This window comes from Hyperoodon ampullatus, assembly GCF_949752795.1.
Source record: "Hyperoodon ampullatus genome assembly, chromosome: 12".
Taxonomy (NCBI): domain Eukaryota; kingdom Metazoa; phylum Chordata; class Mammalia; order Artiodactyla; family Ziphiidae; genus Hyperoodon; species Hyperoodon ampullatus.
This window is the reverse complement of record NC_136925.1, coordinates 47,250,923-47,269,898: the sequence shown is the minus strand read 5'-3', so window position 1 is coordinate 47,269,898 and position 18,976 is coordinate 47,250,923. Positions and strand designations below refer to the sequence as shown.

At 38.2% G+C, this 18,976-nt stretch overlaps 1 protein-coding gene across 1 annotated transcript in view; it reads right to left on the bottom strand.

The window, feature by feature from the left end:
- Positions 1–18,976, bottom strand: part of SLC35F1 (solute carrier family 35 member F1) — a gene marked incomplete at both ends in the record, with an annotated part of 405,350 nt that overhangs the window by 318,937 nt on the left and 67,437 nt on the right. The window lies entirely within an intron of this gene.

The window sequence follows — 18,976 nt, the reverse complement described above, 5'->3', positions numbered from 1 at the left end:
TCCAAGTGTACAGTTCAGTGACATTAAGTACACTCACAATGTTGTGCAACCGTCACCACTGTCTGAACTTTTTCATCATCCCAAAGCGAAACTCTACCCATTAAATAATAACTCCCCATTTCCTCCTCCTCTCAGCCCTAAGTCAGACATTGATAATAAATATTAAGAAACCAACATTATGAAGCTATAACATTTATCTTCTTCAAGGGAGACCTTTTGTGTTGGCACATTACTCAGTATCATAAAAGAAGTCAAACAGAGTTTATGGGGAGGTTGGTGAATATTAATAATAGGCACATCTATCTCTGATATTCAAATATTATCACTGAAACAACTTTCACACTGCAGGCTTCTCTCCAAAGAAGCATCATCTCAGTTGAGGCGTTGGGGCTTGGAACTCAGTTTGTTTAACTCTGCACAGACACAAATAGAGCTGGGAGATTTGAGAACTTCACTATATTCTATAGGTTTCTCTTTGGTCTTCTCTTAAGACAGGTCTTCTATGGCTCAGAGAAATCCTTAAATTTCTAATTTGAACTAAAGTAAGAAATACAGAGAGGATTATTAGATTATATCATTCTAGATGGGCTTGCTGCTCTAGGATAGATGTGAACTGACTATGAACAAAAAATTCACCATCTTGCCTCCCACCTGGGGATAAAATAATATTGTAGCACTGAGGGATTCACACACGAGATATTCATTGTCCTACACTATGTTCATTCACTTAATAAACACTGCTGGGGTACCTGCTGTGCCTTACACCTTGTTAGAGTCTGGGAACTAAGCAGTGATCAAGCCCACGTGATCCCTGGCTTCATGGAGCTGTCAGAGAGTGATGTGTGTCTTCCTGACTGTCCTGAATGGAGGGATGGAGCCTCGCAGGGCTCTCCCCTCTGTGGAACTGGAAATCCTGTTCATTCCTTTCTGAATGTCCTACCACTGGTGGGTGCTGACTCTGTACACCCCAAGCTTCAAGCTTCCTGAAAGAAAAGCTATTTTTTCAGCTTTAGAAAGAGTACTGCCTGGACTGAAAAAGTTATAATTTTGTATTGCCAATGAAAATTGTCAGTCATTTAAAAGGCATAAAATAATGTGTTTTGGAGAAATGCCCTGGCATAAAATGAGTCACAAACTTAATCTATACGTCTGGGAGAGGACAGCACTTTACTCTCCAAGGACCTTCTATCTGCAGGCACAATCATTACTGAAGTATTCATTTGTCTTTGCTCTTCCTACATTCATTCCCTCTCTCTTCTACCCTACTCCTACCCCATTTCTAAGCAAGCTTTGTGACGCCTTGCTGGGAGACTGGAAAGTGGAACAAGCTCAAGTTCAAATGCTGTGGTAAAACCCTAAATCCATGCAGAGATTGGGCTGGGTGTCCTGGATTGGGCTGGAAGAGAGAGAACATCTCCTGAACATCTCCTGCTTATGCAGAAAATTCAAAAGAATCTACTTAGAAACAGAATTAACGAGTGAATGTATCACAGTCACTACAGGTACACAGAAATGCAAAATAATGAGTTTTGTTTCTATACTGGTAGCAGACAAAAAATAGAGTTTAACAAAAATACTGTTTATGATAATATGAAAACCCATTACATACCCTAGAATAAATCTAAAGAAAGATGTCTAAGACCTTACTGCTGAAAACTATATACCTTTATTGAAAGCCTTTTTAAAAGATCTAAATACCTTGTTCATGGATTGGAAGACTCGATGTTATAAAGACATCAGTTCTTACAAAACTGAATTACAGATTCAAAGCAATCCCAATCCCACTAGAATTCTTGGTAGAAACTGAAAGGCTGATTCTAAAATTGATATGCAAATGAAGAGCCAAGGCAATCTTGATGATACAGGAGGAGGGGGAGGGGGGAAGGGGGAGGAGAAGGAGGATGAGGAAGAAGAAAGCTGGAAGACTTACTTTACTTGATTGCAAATTTGTTATAAAATTACAATCTTAAAACAGGATGGAATTGACACAAGCACAGACAGATGAATGGACAGGACCCAGAACCAGATTCACACACATATAGTTCTCGGATTTTTGACAGTGGTGCTCCCACAGGACAGGGGAAAGTAAAACTGAGAAAGCAGTTAGGTGTGAGGCACAGGCTTGCTCTTTTAACATGACTTTTGTAAGGAGCATCACTTCCTTCCCAGCAGTTCATCTGAATGACCTTCCTCTGTGCTCCTTAGTTTTCTGTGCATTTTAAAATCAATATACCTATCTAACTGTGGGAATCAATTCTTTATGGTCTGTATCTCCAGCACCCAACATGTTGCCTGGCACATAATAGGTAAGAAACTGAACTCAGCATAAGAGGTCCTATACAAGCTGCTGGAAATCATCTCCAATAGTAGGAGCTGCCATTCCTGTCAAGAACAAAAGCTCTTTAGAGCTGCTGGAAAGAAATGGCACCTCAGAAATATTTGACCCTTTCTGTCATCTATAACAAATGGGGTAAATATAAAGATTCATCATCTTGCAAAAGTCTCCAGGGTGAAGGGATAGACTAAAGATTTCCAACTAGTGAAGGTGGAAAATCAAACATGCTATGCAGAGTGGGGTCAGCCATGCAGAGGTAAATTGCCCTCAGAAGCCAGTGGTAGATGTGATCAGGAACGGAGCTTGGACCTAGGCCAATGGGTGAGCTTCCCCAACATTCAGCCACAAGCATCCCAATAACCCCAAGGGACTCAAGCACGTGTAGAAAAAAACCAGAACATACAAAAACATATACACACATAGTCTCAGCAAGTTTTCCTGAGTTAAGCAAGAAAAAGTAAAGCTAATAAATAAGTAGTCCATTCATTTTTGGTCTGACATGGGCGATGAGGATAGGTAGTAGATACATTCCTGAGACTCTGCCCACCCTGCCACTTTGTTTTCCTGAAATTTTTCCTTAACCCAAGACACTAATGGCCACGTTTAAACTATGGGACCTATATCCCTGGCCACAGCTAATTGGCCCCAAATCCAAGGTAAGCCAAACAGACTGTCTCCAAGAAATTGGGAACTGAGACATTGATTAGTCTCTGGTGAGTTGTGAGAAGGTCATGTTCCAAAATGTAGATGGAGAAGCACAAAAGACTGGTCTGCAGGAAGAAAAGCCTAAAGCAGACACTAGGAAGAATCAGAATTAAGAGACCATATGGCCTGACCCAGTGAGAAAGAGACTGAAACATAGCTGCTTACCTTTGAACCCTGCCTAGTTCTCTGTGATGCCCCATCACACCAACTGCCTTTGGATTCCATGAGATACCCCTATGTTTACAATTTCCCCCTTTCACTCAAGCTAATGATACTGTCTGCAACTGCTCCCCACAAACAAAGGAGGCCTAACTTTATGTCAGATACCCAATTTAAGTGCAGGCATATTTACTTAAGTTTTTCTACAAATGTACCTTAAGAGAAAAAAATTGAAGTAGTTTTTTGAACCATTTTCATTCTTCACTAATTGAAAGGCTTGAAAGTCGAAAGGAAATGAGTAAATGGGTAGAGGTACTACTCAGTTTCTTTGAAGATATTTCAACAATAGACAGCACATATGGCTTAAAAGTATGTATACAGAGATATTTATACCACTCAACTACAGGTATTCAATGGCCTCAGATGCTCCTTTGTGCTGTCAAATGAACATCTTGAGATATTCCAATTTGAAATGCATAACATAACAACTTTTTAACTGTTGCATTTTACAGCAACTACTCATCTCTGCTGTTGTAGCGCAAAAGCAGCCTTAGACAATATGTAAATAAATGGGCATGGCTGTCCTCCAAAACTTTATCTCTGGACACTAAAATTTGAATTTCATGTAATTTTCACATCATTAAATATTATTATTTCGATTTTTTCAACCACTTAAAAATGCAAAAATGAGTCTTAGCTTGTATTCAAGAATAGGCAGCAAGCCTGCCCCACAGCAAACGCTGAAAAATATTATGATTACTGCCAATAACAATAACTGAAAATAGAAGGATTGTGTTACTGTCAAATAGATAAAGAGATATTTTTTGAGTAAATGTGTTACTTTTTCCTACAGTTTAAACTGCAATTGGAGGGCAGATTATAACAGGAATTTCTGGATGGATGCCCATGAGATGATAGAATATATCTCTCAAAGAGTTCAAGAAGGAATGGAGAAGCCCAATCTTCCCACTAGAACTTCCAATTTGGTCTAATTTTATATGGCAACATAGACATGGCACTTAAATGGCCCTACATAGCTAATATTCAAAACTATCAGACCAGTCACAACAGAAACAAGGTATCAGTATGGATTTTAATTAAACATAGAGAGAAATGACCAATTCGGTTTCACTTTCTCATTTATACAATAAGTGGGTTTTACTACTTTATCTTTAAAGACCTTTCTAGTTCACCAGTGGGGTCAGAATGAGGAAAGTTTTGTGGGCCAGACAGAAGTTGCTTGCCTGTCTAAAAGCACAGCATGGATTCATAACTGCTTCTGAATTTTCTAGGGCAGGTGAACCCAGTAACCCATTGGGACTTGAGGGAATCCACTTTAAAAAGAGCTTTCCCAGGTTGGGTGAGAATAAGCAATTAAGAACGGACAGTTCTTCATCCATAAAAGAGTTCACCAGCCATCTGTGCAAAGGCATGTGCTTGGGGTTGGTTTTCAAGTCCTTAAGCTCATCTACTACCACTCTATTGCTGACTCTCCTTTGAGACCGAGAAAATACAAGTTTGCCGAGAGAAGTGCAATAAGGAGTAAATTTACATTTTCTCTTCTTCTAAACTAAGTGTCCCAGTCCAAGTCTCTCCAGTTTAATGAATGGAATCAAGAAGGGTAGATAGATGGAGAAGCATGCAAAATTTAAATGCCACCACCTCGATAAGGTATTAGGGGGTAAGACTGGCTAATTAAAATCATGTAGTTGAGAACCTGAAGATATAGAAAAGTTAGTGAATGTATTTGTAGAGTGTCTCCCAGGTAATATCTCAAAGTCAGAAAGGCTACTTTGCTGATTTTTTTTTTTTTTTTTTTTTTTTGCGGTACGCGGGCCTCACTGCTGTGGACTCTCCCGTTGCGGAGCACAGGCTCCGGACGCGCAGGCTCAGCGGCCATGGCTCACGGGCCCAGCCGCTCCACGGCATGTGGGATCTTCCCGGACCGGGGCACGAACCCATGTCCCCTGCATCGGCAGGCGGACTCTCAACCACTGCGCCACCAGGGAAGCCCTGCTGATTTTTTTTAAAGGAGTGATGATATATAGAAAACTTGAAGGAAAAACAATACATCAGTTTTTGTTTCAGTTCCATGTTCATTCTCTTTGAACAGAAGTAGCCCAAGCACTAGACCATGTCTTGATCGCTTTCCCTTCTGAGAAGTTCTTCTTGATAATGTTCTTACAGTTCTGCCAGCTGGAAGCGCCTTCCAGTCAGGGAGGAACCTATTTTGAAGTCAGCTCCTCAGAGGTTCCCTTTGCCCATCCGTATGTGAATTCTGTTCCAATTAAATGTCAATTCATCATCCCACATTATTCAGCACAGCTAATGTTTTGACTGCTGTTGTCAGGGAAAATTGAAATAGTTTCTGCCCTTCTGATTTTCATAATTTTTTTTTTTTTTTTTTTTTTTTTGCGGTATGTGGGCCTCTCACTGTTGTGGCCTCTCCCGTTGCGGAGCACAGGCTCCGGACGCGCAGGCCCAACGGCCATGGCTCACGGGCCCAGCCGCTCCGCGGCATGTGGGATCCTCCCAGACCGGGCACGAACCCGTGTCCCCTGCATCGGCAGGCGGACTCCCAACCACTGCGCCACCAGGGAAGCCCTTTCATAATGTTTTATGTGTAAGGAAATGGAGAGTGAGGGCCAGAAGGAAAGAACCTGCCGTTCTCTGAAATCATAGGTGGTTTTATTTCTTGAAGGTGAAGGTTTCACTGCTAATCCAGATCCTCATTAAATATTGACTTCTTGGTCTCCTCTCCTATATTTTGCATTTCAGTAGCTTTCAAAGATACTCCTTGCCATCTCAGAAGGGAAAGCTAACAAGAAATATACGTCAGACACATACAGAGTCAAGTGAGAGTGAAAATAACTTCCTTCCCTATAACTGATTTTTAAGAGACAGAGCACATCATTGTGTAAAGAAGTCAGAAAAGGCGAATTCATTTAGAAAGAAGAACAGAAATCTTAAATAAATATATATTTAAATATAAGTTTGGGGCTTCCCTGGTGGCACAGTGGTTGAGAATCTGCCTGCCAATGCAGGGGACACGGGTTCGAGCCCTGGTCTGGGAAGATCCCACATGCTGTGGAGCAACTAGGCCCGTGAGCCACAACTACTGAGCCTGAGCGTCTGGAGCCTATGCTCCGCAACAAGAGAGGCCGCGATAGTGAGAGGCCTGCGCACCGCGAAGAAGAGTGGCCCCCGCTTGCCACAACTAGAGAAAGCCCTCAAACAGAAACAAAGACCCAACACAGCAAAAATAAATAAATTAATTTTAAAAAACTCCGACCCCCAACATCTAAAAATATATATATATATATAAGTTTGACAAAATAGATTTAGGGATTGTAATAGAGCACAGGTTAAGTATGATATTTTGTTATATCCTTAAAAGAATAAGCACAGAGCTGCGATCCTGAAAAGTGCAGATAATTCAGTGCATAGCTTGTCAGACAGATCAGTATCCTTTACACCCATCAGGTCACAGAGTTACCAGAGCTCTCCCTACCCTAAAATGATCTCTTTGCAAAAAAGACGAAACAAACAGAACAAAGTAAAAACAATACTGACAACTACTACTACTCTACAGGTTGGAGCTATAAGAGAATAGTGTAGGTAGTGGTGTGAATATACAAACATTTATTCAATCACTGTCATATTCTTTAGCAGAGGTTAGAAAATTTAGAGCTTAAAATAGACTATAAAAACAAACACAACCATTTACATTAATCCACTTCATGTGGCCTATTTTCCTTTTCATCACTACTAAGTAAAGCCAGTAGTCTGCACAGTTCAGCACCCCTATATACACCTAGAAGCCCTCTGGTGACACCTGGGAATAGACAAGCTAGAGGCATCTAAATGTTTAATGCTAATATTCCAATAAGAACAATGAGGCTGATGAGTCTCCTCCTGACTTTTGACTCTAGCTGTCAACCCTCAGCCCTCCCTCATGTTCCCCTTCATGCTCCATCACCATCCCAGACAGAAGCCCCTTCAGTCTGCCTCCCTGTAGTCTTTCTCTTACTCCCCCACCTTAAATGTTCAAAAGATTCTGCTCTCGGGCTTACACATTTCATTTTCTGTGGGTGAGCTCTTCCAGGAGCACAGTTTTAACTGGCACCTATGTTTGTGTAATGACCACATCTGTGTCTGTACCACCATCTCTCTCCTGCACTGCAGGTGGGTATTTCTAATATCTTTATCTAGATTTTCCACCTCTAACCCAATGCAGCCAAAATATAATTAATACACTTCTTCCCCCCCCTCCCAAAGCGCCTTCTCAACCTTGGTGTCCTATATTACTTAATCGCAACTCAAAACACCTGGTTACATTGGAACAGGGGCCCTTCTTCTGCTCCTCTACAACGAAAGCTGTCTTGAACTCACCTCTTCCTCTCTTTTTCCACTGCCTCTGCCTCTACTGCATGCTTTTATCATAGCCCTAACTGGTCTTCCTACTTTCTGAGCTTTCTTTCTAAAATTCAGAATTGATGATATCACTCTATTGCTTAAAATCATCCAGGCTTCCCTGTTGCTGCAGGATAACTCAACAACTCTCCCATCCCTGTGTCTTCATTCATATCCCTCCCATTACCTAAATGGCCTCTAGGACAACTGTTGAACTCCTCCATTTCTCTCAGGTTTTCTCCTGGTCTCTAAGCATCATGGATTGATTTCTCTTACACAGACTGTCCAGATACTCTGTAAATATGTCTAGCCAGCCCTCACTACAAGATACTCTTATTACACTTTCCATGTGTATCTCTTTTTTAAACCTTGAGCTCACTAAACCTGCAGGGACAACCACCAACACAGTGCTTTGCAGCCGGGGTCCTCAACAATTGTCTGATAAGTAAATGAATGAAAATGGAAACTCCTTTCTGTTCCACTTTTGCTTTTTCCTGAATCTCATTTGTGATATTTCTAGAAAATGTGAGTATCCTCCACTGAGATGTATAACTGTTGAATTGGACACCTCAACAAATACATTAGAACTGGATGTTCAACCTAATTCTTGTAATTCTACAAGGTCATTAAGGTCTCATGAAATGGGAATAGTTAGGCTCTTCCCAAGGGTGTTCAAAGGTGTCGGGAGTACCCGCCATCCCCATATTTCTTTCATGATGTACCTCCAAGAATCCCAGACTTTGTAGGGGGCTTGAAAGTCACCTAGCCCGTCTGATCATTTGAACCTTGGTGGAGAGGTTCAGTCATGTAGGTTTCTGAAGCTTCCCTAACACGTTGTTTCACAATCAACAGAGATGCCAAGAGTGCATGGTAAACAGACACTGCCTTGCCACTGCAATCACACAGCTGAGGCTTCGGACAACCGTGCAGGGCAACTGGCCCCGCAGCTGTCACACACACGCACAAGGGAAACCCATCCGGGGAGTGCGAAAGAATCTGAAGCCCCAATCTCAGCACAGGGGTAGAAGGAATTTCATAATGGTGCTAACAGCAACTTGTTACCACTGTAAAGGGAAAAAACATCCTGATAAGTAATTTTTACTGGCAGAGCTAAGAGAAACATACATCAAACATTTCTGCCGAGATGTACGAAAAGCCCCGTGTGCCATCATGCTGGGAAACAAAAGGCTCCAGTATTGGAAACTGCATCAGCTGGATCTATTGGACACAAGTTAAAGGACCACAATAATGATGATCACGCAGCACATCCTAAAGGAAAAAAAACTGGATTTTCTTCAGTTCTCTTACCACACAACCTCTTACACGACCTTGGGCTAAGAGCCTAAGAGAAGAAAAGAAATAATAATAGAATGTTAATGCCTCTGCGCTTCAAAAAGAGTGATTTAAGCAAGAGTTTCTCCTTTTGATGTAAAGGCAGGGCACAGCAGGATTGGGAACACACCAGTGTGCTGATTGCTAGAGAACAAGCTGCGTTAGTGAAAGGAAAAGAACTATTAATACTTTCCAGATGCGGGTAAGGTGAAATGAAAGCATCTGAAATCTACTTCTGTTAGAAAACGGGAAAACACTGTGAGGCAAAACCAGTCCTTAAGCTCCAAAATTATTATTATAAACAATTATTTTTAAAAAGAATTACTTTTTTAAAAGAATTATTATAAAAAGAATAATTTTGGAGTATTAGTATGTCTCAGATATTGCATGGGACATATTTATACAGAAAATTATTATTTGTTTATTTGAAATTCAAATTTAACAGGTCGTCTTGTATTTTTATTTGCTAAATCTGGCAACCCTAAATGAGGGAAATAAGGCCTTAATGGGAAATGGGGCCTTAAATGAGAGAATGAGAATTGACAACCTGATTCATAACACCCTAATGAAGTGGGTTTCTTAGCACAGAGAACAGTATTAAGCTGTCATAGGAGAGAAACTCTGTTAAAAGTATGGAATCTGGCAGGAGAGAACCATGGGTTTTAGCCAAGGAAAGATGACCTGGGACTGAACCAAGCTGGGAGCCAGAGGAAGGGGCCTGGGAACAAAATATTGTGGAAGGAAAAGAAGTAAGATTTTTGCCATAAGCAAGTATGTCCTGTAGATAAAAGACACGAAGGCTACATAGATCGTTGTTCACTGTGATAATGATGGAAGGGGACAATGAATCCAGCCTGAAGAGAAAGGCTAAGTGACAAGGTAAGGCAGACCCGGACTTGTGGCAGACCCCACAGCATCTGTTCATCTGGCAAGAGTGATTGTCTTGGCAAACTGGAGCAAGAGAGAGACAGAGGGAAAGAAAGAGACTCTTTTTCCACAGGAACATTCTCTGGAAGTGGAACCAAAGAGGAAATAGGCCCTTATTTCTGCTATCTGGTATTTCTAAAGCACAAAAAAATGAGGCGCCTCTTTAGTGCTTTGGAGAAGATGGGTCCAATAGAATAGGAAATCAAGTTCAGTCTAGATAAACACACCTAAAGAGATAAGACAGATAATTTATTCTGAAAAAATAAAAATTCTAAGTCATTCAGTTACTCACTCATTCAACAAACACCTCTGAGCACTTACTATGTTCCAGGCACTGTGCATCAGAAAACAAACAAAAACACCTTACAGTCAAGTAACTCACTAGAGCTACTGGTGACTCAGGCATCTTTAGAAAACATAACCAACACTTCACAAATAAGTTGTGAAATTTTAAAGTGCCTTGAGGTGCAATCATCCTCATATAATTCTAGGGAAATAGAAAAGACTGTAATAAATGCTTGTATTAGCCTACCAGAAGAAGCTTTGATGCAATATGGAGCAAAATCTTCCTAAAATCCAAGCAAAATTCTAAACTACTCCCAAATTAACATAACGATAAATTAGGGCTTTTTTTTCCCTCAATATTTATTATATCAAATGAAAATGAATTTATACTCCAGGAAACAGAATAAACTCCTGAAAATCTTTTACTAAATGAAGCCAAAATTTAAGCCACAGCCTCTGAAAACCTTTTTCTATCATAAAAATATTTCAATAAAGAATTATCTAAATATTCTATGCATTAAAAGAAAAATCAATGACAGAAACTACACAGGTATGCAATAGATTTAAACACATAAAAACTGAAAACTGTTCAAATATTTTTCTTAAAATCACAAGCAATTAAATGGTGAAGTACAAACTGGGGAATACTCCAAATATAGCAGATGAATATATATTACCCTTACACTATTAAGAGCTCATTTGAAAAGATAAGAAAATCATCCACACCAGTTAGAAAAATGGACAAAAGCCATGAAAAGATAATTCACAGAAAAAAACAAAAATGGCTAATGAATATAGAAAATAGTTAACTTCTCTAGTAATCAAGTAAGTCCTAATTACATCAATCATTAATTAACACTTTCATCTATCAAATTAGCTATTTTTTCAATTAAAATATGCAATATTAATGAGGGTATTTAGAGAGCATCAGGCACTCTTCTATTGTATAAATTGGTAAAAACTTTTCTAGAAAGTAATTTAGCAGTATACGTCAAAAGCCTTAAAAATGATCATATTCTTCCTTGTGAGAATTCCACTTCTAGGAATCTGTCTTAAGAAAGCCATCAGACGTTTTGTCAAAGATTTATGACCAAAAATATCACACTATTATTTATAGTAGATAAAAGGAAAGCATATAAATGTTCATTAATAAAAGAATAATTAAAATGGAATATTGAACAGTCATTAAAATTGCATTTAAAAGTCTAAATGACCCTTGAAAAAAAACTGATATAACATTAAGTTTTTCCAAGTAGCATACAAAACTATACTTTTATATCTAAATATAGCATAATCACAATTATATATGAAAAGCGTGGAAGAAAATATACCAGTATGTCAACTGTGATTAATCAAGTTGTGGGATTATGAGTAATTATTGTTTTCTTTTAACATTTTTAAAATATTTTCTGGGGTTTCTACAATAAATGTGTACTTCTTAGGCAAACAGGGGAAAAATAACAACTAGCTTTACCTAAAAAGCTTTGATTTATAATAACAAGGGAAACATAAATACGGATTAACCTAAGAATATGCACAAGGCTTAGACTCATATATCTTGGTATTTAAATACTTGGCATTTATAGATTTATATTTATAGATGTCCTCATGTCCTACAACTCTTTATTATCATCTCAACAGTACAATAAAAATGAACAAGAATTAAATTGAACAAAAAAACAAATAAAACCTTTATTTCCCAAATTAATTTTCCCCTCAAAATTGAGTTTTTCACGTATCTGACAAGTATGTAATATGTTCTGTTTTTTTTTTTTTACAACCTAAGGTTTGTAAAATTTGAGATTATTTGCTAAAAGAAAAAGAAGGCAAGTCTTAGTTTTCTTGAGGCCAAGGTGTCTCCAGTTTGAGTAAACTTATTTTTTTGCCACTTCTGGCATGAATATGAATCAGCGCCCTCTTGTGAGCAAGGGACGAAATTTTTTCAAAATATTTAGAGCTGAAAGAGACTGTTGTGTATTACCCACCATGGGAGAAAACACACAACTGTGCTCACTAGACAGAGACCATTCTCCTTGAAGCAAAATCATCCCAGAATTCCTGATTATTTAGGTTTGCAACATACAGTGCATTTGTATAGGAAAGTGCCTGACATTAAATAGACAGTTAGCTTGTCTTAAAATTCGTCAGAGGCAACTTAAATGTTCTCTTGTACTATCGCCACTGCTTGTTAGGGCTATCACAGTGGAGGGGGTGAGAATCTCCTCTGGGGCAAATACTCTCTACTGTGCTCACATGTAAGGGTCAGAATGTCCCAAAATGGAGTCAAGCTTTTCTGACATGAGAGAAGATGAGATAGTCACTTTTGTAAATTCTTAATGTAAAGAGGCATAAATCATTACTTTAAAAATAAACATGGGGCTTCCCTGGTGGCGCAGTGGTTGAGAGTCCGCCTGCCGATGCAGGCCACACGGGTTCGTGCCCCGGTCCGGGAGGATCCCACATGCCGCGGACTGGCTGGGTCCGTGAGCCATGGCCGCTGAGCCTGCGCGTCCGGAGCCTGTGCTCCGCAACGGGAGGGGCCACAACGGTGAGAGGCCCGCGTACCGCAAAATAAATAAATGAATAAATAAACATGATAAAAAACAACTTAGTAGGCTGAGAATAAAATCAAATTAAGAGATTTAGAATAGAGACTACGACATCTTCAGCACAGTACAGAGCATGTGTAGGACAGAATAAATTTCCCTTTACATTGAAATGGTACCATCAACCAAAAAAAGAGAATCACATTTCCCATCCCTCTAATCTAGGGATTATTTATTGCACCTTGCTATGATATTATCACATCTGACCAACAGGCTGAAATATGCAATTAATCCTAACACACCAAAGTGGGAAGCTCATACTAAAATGAAAAGAATTTCTCAAGACTCTAGATCCTAAGTCTGTAATTCAACAACACTGGAAGACTTTTCCTGGGATGCTGCCTGCTACTCCCAGGTCAAAGCTTAATTGGCATTTGCAGTTAGAGGACTTTAAATTTGAGAAAGGCATTTATAATGCAGTTGACTCTAATCAAATTTTCTTCTTGTCTCAAGTAACCTTATCAAAAATATTTTTCTAGCTATTTAATATTCTCATTTATTTTGAGGATGGACATTATCACTGAAGGGTGTGTGAATGACATCGGAAAATCTTTTTCGTCAACTTTCTTCTATACATCAATGGAAGGAAGGAAATATTTCCAAGTGTTGAGCTCATTACTGCTGATAGAGAACTGCAAACTCTGAGGTTGTGGATTTCTAAAGGACTTGGTTTGGATCACTGGCCCTCAAAGTATGGTCTGAGGGCTTCAGGAGTCCCTGTGATCCTTACAGGAGGTCCATACAGTCAAAACTATTTTGATAATCACACTGAAATGTTATTTGCCTTTTTCATTCTCATTCTCTTACAAATTTTGTAACAGATGATGCAGAAGCAGATGTGAATCCACCTGTCTTCTATGAAGCCAGACATTAAAGAGATTAGCAAAAATGTAAAACAATGCCGCTCTACTCACTGAATTTTTTTTTTTTTTTTTGCTTTGGAAAATTAGTTATTTTCCATAAAAATATGTTGTTTATGCTAACCCACAATAGGTTTATTTTTGTTATTTTGGACAATACATAAATATTTTTAAATTTCTCAGTTTTAACTTCTACTATGTTAAATATGAATTGATATAATCCACATAAGCAAAAGTCCTTCGGGCTCTCAATAATTTTAAAGCATGTAAATGGGTCCTAGACCAAAATTCTTAAGAACAGCCGTCAGAGACTTCTATTTTGCCTCAGCATTTAAGTTATATTAATGTTGAACTCCGAGGCTCCAGAAGATCTTTCTGGATTTTCACAATCAAAGCAACCTTCTGTTTTGCCTCAGAGTTTGACTTTATACTACTCAGAATCCAAATTAAATTCCACTTAAGTACAGAACTAACTAGTAAGGAATTTTCAAATACCACTCATGTACCCATTCAGTAAAAATTTACTGAGTACCTATCATATATAAATACAACTATGCTTGATAAATTGCTAGTTTGGGAAAATAAAATGGTATCTCAGCCTGAACAAAAAAATCTGTGGCTGCCTCCAAATAATAAGACCTAACATTTATTAAATACATACTATGGGCTAGATACTATTCTAAGTGCTTATCGGCATAACTAATTTACTCCTAGAAAGAATTCTATGTATTATTATTATTATTCCTTTTTTATAGATCAGGAAGCTGAGACACAGAATGATTAAGCAATTTGTCCAAAGTTAAAAGTCTGGTAAGTGGCATACCCAGGATTTAAACTAGCAGAATCTCTGCACATAACTTCCACAGTGTACCTGGCACTATCCAATAGAGTCTTGGAGCTGGATATTGGGACTAAGCTGCACATGACTTAGAGCAAAGTCCAAAGCAGCATTCAGATTTGCTGGAGTTAGTTTATCTTGGCAGAGCTGGAAGAAACCATCACTTCAAGTTTACCACTTATTCCTGGATTCTTTAGATTAGACTAAGAAATTAGACTGAATGGAACTTTCGGTCATCCTTAACTTTTTCACAGCCATAAAAGTTGTGAAGAAATGGCCCTAATATACCAATAATCCTAAACTGTAGTTTCTATAAAGCAGTCCTGACCTTGAAATGGGGAGTGAGGCCCAGAAAGTATACTGTCAGCAAACCAGCTCCCAGTAAAATAATCTGTACACATTCAGAGACATCCATTTTCCAATAAATAAATAAGTAAATCAATCAGTCTAATAAGATGTTAGGGACTGAATTGTGTCCCCCTGAAAATTTCATAAGTTGAAGTCCAAACCCTCAGGACACCTCAGAATGTGACTGTATTTGAAGACAGGGCTTTTAAAGAGCTAAGGATAAATGAGATCACAGGGGTGGGCCCTAATCCAATGTGACCTGATAAGAAGAAAGACACCAGGGATGTTCACACACAGAGGAAAGACCATGTGAGGACACAGAGAGAAGGCAGCCTTCTGCAAGAGAAGTAGACAGGACTCAGAAGATACCAAACCTGTCAACATCTTGATCTTGGATTTCCAGCCTCTAGAACTGTGAGAAAATAAATTTCTGTTGTTTAAGCCACCCAGCCTGTAGTATTTTGCTATGGCGGCCCTAGCAGACTAATACGTCAGCCTATCTCTCTCAACCTACTGCATTTTCAAAAATTCCACAGTTTTAACATCCATCATAACATTTGTAAATTCAGTAAAATGTGACCTGTCCCTGATTCCACACTACAGATCTAAGTGTAGTGGCTCTGCAGTGGGCCCCAGGCAGAATTGCAGGCTGTGGTCAACTTCTCTTGCCCTCAAGGAGCTGACAAGGAAAAACTGGAGGAAAAAAGACCAACCTACAGAACAGTACCGAAAAAGCTTATATATAAATTCAAGGTCATGCATGTCTGTTACATTCTAGAATGTCATAAGAGGGTGGTATCGTGAGCTAAGGTACTTTATGAATGGTTGTGAAAGATGATGAGGCCATACCTGGCAGCTCAAGGAACTGCCCTGTGCTGGGCCACTGGGAGTAGTTTTGACCATCTTTACCATCAGGAGAGAGAGGTCCTTAGAGACAGGACATGATAGGTCCACTCAGCAAACCATGTGTTAAACTTCAGACACTGCAACTAGCAGAATCACCAGCAGGAAAGAAGACACTGTCCAATACACTGACCTGTTCAATCCACTGATTACAATAACTTCAACATCAAACAGTAAAGCAGAAGTCACAAAGTTCAGACAAAAATCACTAAAGATTTATGAACTTCCTATTAATGAAAAATGTTGTCCTTACAAGTTAAAAAAAAAAAGAAACCAATCTGAACCAGTGAAGTCTGACTATCCAGTGAACTGTTAGAATACCAATTAGCTCAACTTCTCTAGGAAGCATATTTAGCAACATGTATCAAAACCGCTAAAAATGTCTCTTTTTGCAGGAGTTACGCTTCTAGGAATTTATCCGAAGGAATGATCAGGAATGCCTAGAGACTGACGTACACAATATTAACAATAGTTACATTGTTATATTTTGGAAAGGAAAAAAAATACACCAAAAAGTTAAAAATGTTTTTCTATGAGTTTTGAAATTGAACATGGTTTTATTTTTATATTTTTTGTTACATTTTAAAAGTTCAACAATAGCCATATACTACTTTTATGAATCAGCAAATTAAAGAAAAAAATTAATATTTTCATTTTTACAAGATTAACCATGTCACTGGAGTTCTGATCACAAACTCTCTAGGGCAAAATCTCTAGGGTATCTTCATGTCTCAGTTTGTCCTTTTGGAAAATAAGGACACAAATAAAGAATATATTTTTGTTTAAACACACAAAGTTGTTTTAGCCTACAGGAGGTAATATTGAACTACATTACAGAGAAATTTATTGTGAAAATGTGGACGTGTTAAAAATAAAAGTACCGCCTGGAGGGGTGGGATAGGGAGGGTGGGAGGGAGACGCAAAAGGGAGGGGATATGGGAACATATGTATATGTATAACTGATTAAATTTGTTATAAAGCAAAAAATAAAAAAATAAAAAATTTTAAAAAAAGAGGAAAAAAAAGTACCCGTTTCTCATTTCAGAAAGGGCCATCTCTGTTTCTGTCAGCTGAAATACATCCATCTGAGACTGAGCTATATGAGAAAGATATTGTTGTGCCGAAATTACAAAATCACTTAAAAGAAAATAAACAAAAAACATTTCCTGAGCTATGTAAGCTACCCATAAAAAAAATCTCATCATTAATCCTTCTCCAGAGCAAAATGGATAGTTAGTGAACTTATACAACAGAGAGGAGGGGAAAAAAAAAAAAAAAGATTAATAGACAAGCAGGAATCAGTGCTGCCAGAATAAATTGTCTATGAGCAGTTATTTCCCAACACAGTAGTTCTCAAACTTCTATGTGCATCAGAACTATCTGGAGAGTCCCCCACAAATTCAGGTCTTTGGATGTCACCATATGGAATCAGAATCTCAGGGGACCAGGAAAGATAGGTTTAGCAAGTAACCGAGATGTTTCTGATGCAGATAGACTGTGGGCCATATTGTTCAAATTTCTTTAAAATATGCAAAGGGTCGAGTATTAGATTTCTAGGTATACCATGTCAACCCAAATCTCACTAGATTTGTAAAAATAAACAAAATGTATTTCATTAGTTATTTCAACCTGTAATTTTCATTGAAAAATAGTTGAAATAAAATATTGGTAGAGATTTCGCATTCCTCAAATTTTCTTTCAAGGAAGTTTTCACCTCTCTCCAATTTCTTTTCTATCCCTCATTACTGCTCCCCACCATCCAAAAGAGATCTTAATGATGAAACTTCTTTCACTTGAATTTGCCTAAAATGTTATGATTCCTGATTGTACCAAATAATGTAACTTTTTTCCAGATGAAGAATGGACAAAATACACTGTTAGTGAAGCCCTAATATGGAAAGCTGTTTTCTATGAGAAAGTCAACATCAGCTAATTTGGTGAGACTTACCATTTTTACAAATTAAAATCAGGTTCTCATTTTCCTTAGGAAAACAGTGATATGATTCAACAGAGAGATAAAAGAGTGAATGGGTCCCATCTGAAGAACACTCAGGAATGCACTCCTGTAATACTCTAAAGAAACAAGAGAGGTCCACTAGGGTGGGGAACCCAAATACAATTCATATAAACACATGATGTTGGAATAATTGCCAGAATTTATGCTAATCTCTCAGTTATTTCAGAAAAGAGAAGAAAACAGGACTCTGGGTAAGTAGTTAACATTTTCATTCTTTACAACATTTCATGATTTCTCTCTCACACATAAGCACACATCCATCTATCTTTCACTAAACTAAGAATTCAAAGAACTAAAAAGATTTTTTGAAAGACAAATATTTATTTCTTTATTTTGTTCACATTGAATTGAAAGGGCTCCCCTATACTACTCTTAGCTCTTTTCTTTTCATGGGCTTAAGGCAACTAACCTTTTGATACCAGCATCCACCAAGGAGCAGATTTATTGAGCTAACTTTCATTAACTTATTCATCACAGAAGATCACTTGGCTGATCTTTCTGCTCTCAATGGCTTGTTTATTTAAATGAACATGAGTAGTTCCTAGCACTCAGAAATTGCTGAAAAGCCAACAATTAGTTTTGGAGACAAGAGTAAGCAGTAGCACAATGTGTCGATTTGTCAAGCTGAACAAACATTCTCTTGAGGTGTTAAGAGCCTGCTGTAAAAGCCAAAGCAATAGTTAAGTAAATCAAAAAGTGGATGAGAACATAAGTGTCAATAGGAATAATCTACTAACTTTCATGTTACTGATAAACAATAACAGTAACATTTACAGTGATTACTTAAATTCATAAAACATTCTCTTAGGTGGAGTTTTCTGATTGCAGCCTCCTGTTTCTTCCCATAGAACATTTTATAGAAATATAGTGTAGGTTTTCTTCTATGGTCTCAAAATGGATTTTTGATATTTTCAATTTTTCCTCTGATATTGTCCATCCCTTCTACCAGTTGTTCCCTACGCTTCATAGTTAATTTTTCCTTTCAGGTCCTTCTGCCATGTACTCTAGTCATTTCTTATTTTGTACATTTCATGCTTTCAACTATTTGGATGAGGTAGGCAAAAATATTCAGCAATAGCTGTTTATAGTTCTAGTGAATAGAATTATGAGTGGGTTTTTTCCTGTCATCTCAGAAGTAGGAGGTAAGGCCCAAAGCTGAAACAAACCAAAAAGATCAAATTTTCTAAAGCATCAGTGATACCTGGGGCCTGCAGAAACAACCCTACCTTACTGTTATGGGTTGTGTGT